Source organism: Tenrec ecaudatus, chromosome 15, assembly GCF_050624435.1.
Source record: "Tenrec ecaudatus isolate mTenEca1 chromosome 15, mTenEca1.hap1, whole genome shotgun sequence".
Classification (NCBI taxonomy): domain Eukaryota; kingdom Metazoa; phylum Chordata; class Mammalia; order Afrosoricida; family Tenrecidae; genus Tenrec; species Tenrec ecaudatus.
Window position 1 is genome coordinate 13,588,644 of NC_134544.1, and position 6,087 is coordinate 13,594,730.

A 6,087-nucleotide genomic window follows, 5' to 3' on the forward strand; every position below is an offset into this window, starting at 1 on the left:
CTCCACTCTCTCTTCCTGCCCCTTCATCTGCTCCCGTGTGCTCTGATCAGATATGTCCATCTCCCGGAGCTGCAGAGCCAATGTCGTCCTTTGGAACAAATTCTTTTCGGAGGAGGGGCAGGAATCCACTTAATTTATGGTGCTGGGGCCAGCCTCCTAGACCTCTCCACTGGTTCCCTCCTCCACACCGGGATATTGCATTCACACCTTGCGACACTGGGTTGAAGTCTGGTCCCACTTTCCCTGTGGAGATATAAACAATACCCTCCCCTTGGGTGGATTAATGCCCCATGACCCCACTACCCTTTTCTTCCTTGTATTCATCCTTTTGTTTTCCTTTCCCCACCTCCTCCACCATTGTCTACCATGTACATCCCTGGTTTTGGTCTGGTCTCTTCCATACTACACCGTCTTCACCCCTAAAATGTTTGTATACAGTAGCTTTTTTCCCTATGCCACTTTTGCTTTTTTAAAAAAAAATTTTAAATTCTTACCTCAGCGGACTCATGTTGTACTTGTCCTTTTGTGCCTGACTTACTTCGCTTAGCATGATTTCCTCCAGTTCTTCCCATGCCGCTATGTGCCTCATACGTTCATCACTGCTTTTTAGTGATGCGTAGTATTCCATTGTATGTATATACCACTGACGATTGGATTAAAAACTGTGGTATATACATACAATTAATTTTTAACAGTCACGTGCACACACGAGCAAAAGCTTGGATTGTGACCTCACACAAAATTTGGGACATGTGAGCAAAGTAAAATAGCTGTACCTTATCATCCTTAGAGAGAAAGTGACCTCATTAATTACTTAAAATTTTCTCTAGATTGTCAAAGGATGAGACACTGAGATCAGATTTTCAACTTCCCAGAGAGTTTCAGGTCTGCCATATAAAGTCTTAACAAGGCTTTCTAGTCAAGGAGAAAAGGCGGGGAAAGATGAGATTACAATAAAAATATAATTTCCTCAACCTCACAGGGACTTTACTTCATCTCTAGATGCAGTTCCCCAAGAGGCTCAAGGAATAATTAGCTTATATTTTTCAAATTAATAATTTACCATGTAGCCATTCATAAAGCAAGAGAATCATTTTTAGAATTATCTGGAGGTATTTGATGATTTTTATGCTGTTACCTATAAAAAACACCATGAACAAAAGAGCCTCGGCCAGTTTTTCTTGTCCATAAAGTCTCTTGCCTATAAAGACTGATGAATAGTTAGGAGGGAGGGTGTGTGTCCTTGTGAAGACATCTGTTAAGAATGTCTTAAAGCACAGATCATTCTACGTGGTCATCCCAGAGCCCTGGATCCACAGAAATTGGACTGACCCAGTCATCCATGGCATTTGGTTTGCTTTTCTGTGTGTGCAGTGGATGGTTTTCACCCAGGATACCCTGAAGTGTGTGTGTGTATGTGTGTGTGTGTGTGTGTGTGTGTGTGTGTGTGAAGTTATTAACCTGAGGGATCCTTGGGTGAGTTCAGGAGATCTTCAAACATTTTCAAGTTATGCATGTAGATGTGTGTACAAAGGCGTTTTTCAATATTGTAAAATATGATGCGCAAAGGGACCTTCACTTCTGAAAGGTAAATAATCAACCTGAGCAATTGCAGCTCCAACCAGCCACCTGGGGGAACCCTTACCATGAAGTGCTTCATTTTGTTCTAGCCTCAATCCTCTGTGATCAGTTGATGATGCCTAAAGATGTTGAAAATGACTCAGTTGAACCTAGAAAAGTCCTACTGTGTTATCCACACATTGAGCCAATCACAAGGTCTTAAATACTGTTTACCCCCTAAAATGTTCAACTTCATACACTCTGTGCATCCTCAAGACCTGCATTCTGATCCAGACCACCCCATTTCCATGCTGGACAGTTGGCCGCCAAGAACATGCTTGAAACAGCCTCACCCAATATCCACACATTCACGAAGACAATCCTTCAAGACTATGGACCAGATCAAAAAGAGTCATCCAGAGGCATAAGGGAATCCAAGGGAGGCCCATATGAGTGGAAAGGAAAAAAAGGGGAAGTGTTTAAAAAGATATTTTAGTGATAAATCCAGCTAACAGTTCCAAGGTAAAACCCTCCAATGCCTTTGTATGAATCCTTGAGTAAAGGCAACTTCCCTAGGTTGGATGACAAGGGCCTTGGGGACCTACTACCCTAGTTATTCTGTGCAGTACTTCACTGCTCCTCTGCTCTCAGTATCCCGTGGTCAAACCTGTAGCCCCGCAGAAAAGCCTCTCTGCTCTGGGTCTGGGAATGCGCAATTGCCTCTCCCACAACCATCACCCTTTCTACTTCCACGTCGCTGTAATCTGACTCATTCCTCTCATTCTGAGCTCAAATAGCCCTCTTGCAGAAAATCCTCCCGTCCTTCCAGGACTGAGCTAGAAGTCCCTGCTTCATGCTTCCATGACACCCCTGTCCACATCACGCTGCTGTGACTGGGAGTGGTGACAATTCCTTCCATCACAAGCAGTTAAAATCTTCACAGCATTCAAAAGTCTGGTGCCAAGAGGCAAACTTGGAAATAAATTCCAAATTCAAGACTAGATATTTTGAAAAGTTTTTTTTTAAGTTTCCGTCAATTTTTTTTCATGTTTCCCTCCTTTCCCTTTCCATTGTCCTCCCCTTTCTCTTCCTCCCAACACACCAGCGAAGTGCTGTTTTGCATTGTGGAAATCACAGGACAAAAATCAAACTAAAAATATTTTGACAGGCGTGCCTCTTTCTTTACACTAAAGTATTCTCATGTTTCAAGGACAATGATGGTTTTGTTTGGGCTTATGATGCTATTGGCAAGGAATAGGGAGGTGTATCAAAGGAATGTTTAATGACACAATGAAGTGTTGTTACATGTTACCTGTTTTTTAGGTAAGGCTATTCTATTCTCATCTTGAAGAGAAATAGAAATTAATTTTCTCACAGTTTACGAGGCTAGACGTCTGAATTCAGGATTCTGGCTCTCGGGGAAAACATCCTCATTCCACAGGAAGGCTCTGGTCTCTGTGTGCTAGCTGTGTTTAATCTCTTTTATATTTCAAGAGAGAATGGTCCAAGATGCACCCTACTCTAACCCTGCCTCATTAACATGGTAAAAGAACTTCTCCTCAAATGGGATTATACTGTAGGTATTGAGGTTAGGATTTTTAACACATAGTTTAAAGGTTTGGGGACACAATTCAAACCACAAGAGGGGGAGCAGGTTAACTGAACCATGGGTGTTCATGCATTCTGGGCTTATCTGTAGGCATAGATATGAAACATGAGAGTGGAGATTCCAGGAGGATCAGGGGAGGGCGGGGGGAGAAAAGGGGAATTCATCACAAGGATCAGCCTATAACCCCCTCCCAGGGGCAGGAACAACGGAAAAGTGGGTGAGGGGAAATGGAGGACGGTATAAGATATAAAAATAACAATCTATAACTCATCAAGGGTTTGTGAGGGAGGGAGGGGGAGGAAATGGGGAGCTGACATCAGAAGCTCAAGTGAGAAAAGAGTGCTTTGAAAATGATGATGGCGGCATATGTGCAAAGGTACTTGACACACTGGATGAATGCATGGGTTGTGGTAAGAGATATAAGAGTCCCAAATAACAGTATTTTTTTAAGGAAAGATTGGGAAAAAATAAAGATTGAAGAGGAAGATGGCCAAATCTTATTTGGGAATGCCTGCTAAGATAACAATGTAGTAAAATTTTGCTAGACTTATACCAGGCTAAGTGGGAAAAGAGTAGTTTGAATTAATTTAGATGACAGTGAAAACATAAAATACATGCTGTGTAAGCCTGGGAGTAGGATAATAAAAAAGTGTCTTCCAAATTTTCACACACAAAAAAATTTGCAATCTCTCCAAAAGAAAAGTACAATCTCAGAAACTCTGGTGGCAGCAGGTGGTTTGGACAAAGTTTCCATAACATAAATGTAGTCTAATATTGATAGAACAAAAAGGATGTATAGAAATGGAAACTCTATACACAAAAAAACCTAATAAATAAGCATTTTGTTAGTTACCTATAAGATAAAACAAAAAAAAATAAAGGTTCACAGGTGGTTCCAGAATATGGCTTCTTTCTCTGCTCATAGGCCAGTAAATGGCATGGGTTCTGAGGGGAGCAGAAAAGAACTGCCCTGTCTTTCAGAGTTTCTGTTTGGGAAGTTTATTATTATAGAGTTTATATCATTGTCATATAAACTTTCAGTGGTCATGTTGCTCAGAGACAGGCAAATGAAATCAGCTAAAAGTGTAAATGATTCCAAACACAAGAACGCATCTAATACCAAGAACTAAGCCAAACTCACTGCCATTAAACCCATTCAGAGTCAAAAGAACATCTATTATAGATTTGCCTAAATTTTGTGAGTAAGATGGGTATTGCAGGAAACAGTGAGGCACCAGAGATACTTGGAGAAAGGGAGATGGTCTGCTAAGGAAGGATGGAGCTTTTGAGGTGTTAAGACATGAAAAAAGAAGAAGAAAGAGGACTCGGTGTGGCCAGGGTGCAAGTAAGATTTGTGATGATGCCCAGGTCATATGTCCAAGAGAAAAGCACCTTTTTGTTTCTAATGAATTGAGAGTTTTAATTGTCATTTCCATCTTACAGTATTAGAGGGAGAATTGAGATGGGGGCTGTAAAGTGTTTAGGAGATGTGAAAGCAGTAGAAATGATGATGATGATGATGATGATGATGATGATGATGATGATGATGATGATGATGATGCTTCTTCCTTGAAAGATCACTGCCCAAAGCTTCTTCCTCTTCCTGAAGGATGAAAAGACCTCCCCGTCCTCCAGTTCCCACCGTGGAGGCCCTGAGGCTTTGGCATGTACAGAACAAATGCAGCCAGCTCTTCTGAACCCACCAATGGAAGAAGGAACAGACAGGTATGTCAAGGACCCCTGCTGCCTGCTCATAGGCCACATGATAGTCTTGGGTTATTTTTATCCTTTCTTAGGACTTCAGGGAAATGATTTATTTAAAATAATAGCAGATGACTCTCCTATGACTTTACCCACACCCATTCCAATCAAGTTGATTCCAATTCATAGCAAGCCTATAGGACAGAATAGGAACAGACACACGAGCACAAGTCAAACTTAGCAAGAAACTTGGGAATCGGTATTATGAAAGGATGTACAAGTGTACTGTGTAAATTCAACCAAATGGAAATGCCCCCAGAGAACATTTTTGTGGTCCGGTGCTTGAACAATTCAATGGGCATTAGCAAGCAAAATCAGAGAGGATCATATGAGTCAGATGAAGACAAAACTGTGTGGAAAGAGTGAATTGGGGTTTCAAAGAGTTCAGGGTACCTAGAGCTTAGTGTCCTTGCGTGGGCCAAGACCAAGCAACCCGAACAGCAGGATACTATGTGGAAGGCCTTCTCAGGGAGTTTGAACTGCGTCCTCCCATGATGAACAGCCATCCCTCTGGGTTTTAGAAGATGACTGGATCCAAAGCGTGCTTCACGGAGAAGCTAGCATTTAGAGACATGATCTATGACTGTGGATTTAGGTATGAGAGGGATAGGAGAGCCACACCACGCCAGCAGACCCGACTGGAGAGGCATACCGAGATGTAATGCAACCAAAAGGAGGCCAATGTGAGGGGGAAAGAAGACAAGGGAAGTGTTTAGGAGATATTTGAGTGAAAATACCAGTTAACAGTTCCAAGGTAAAGAGATCTCCTTGAAGGTTTGAGCTTGTTTTCATCCAATGACATATTTAACCAAAAATGGGCTCTAAGAAGGTGTGGCTGATCAGGAGGATGCTGATGGGCCTCTCCTCAGACATGCTCAGCTTTACTGCCGCACATTGAAGTGGCTTGTTGAGAAGGCATTTGAGGGCTTACATGGGTGTCTCCAATGGCTATGGAAGCCATCTGCCAGATGGGATCATAAAGAAACAATTTTGAGTAAGAGGAAATGAGCTGTGGAAAGACCTATTGTTAACAAGCTCTGGTAGTTACATAATATTGGGTCATCTTCAGGATATTAAGGGCAAAGGGGTGGAATCTAGCCTGTCAATCAGGTCACAGTCTGATGAGGCCTCCTTATGGACGTGGCCTTCTCATGAGG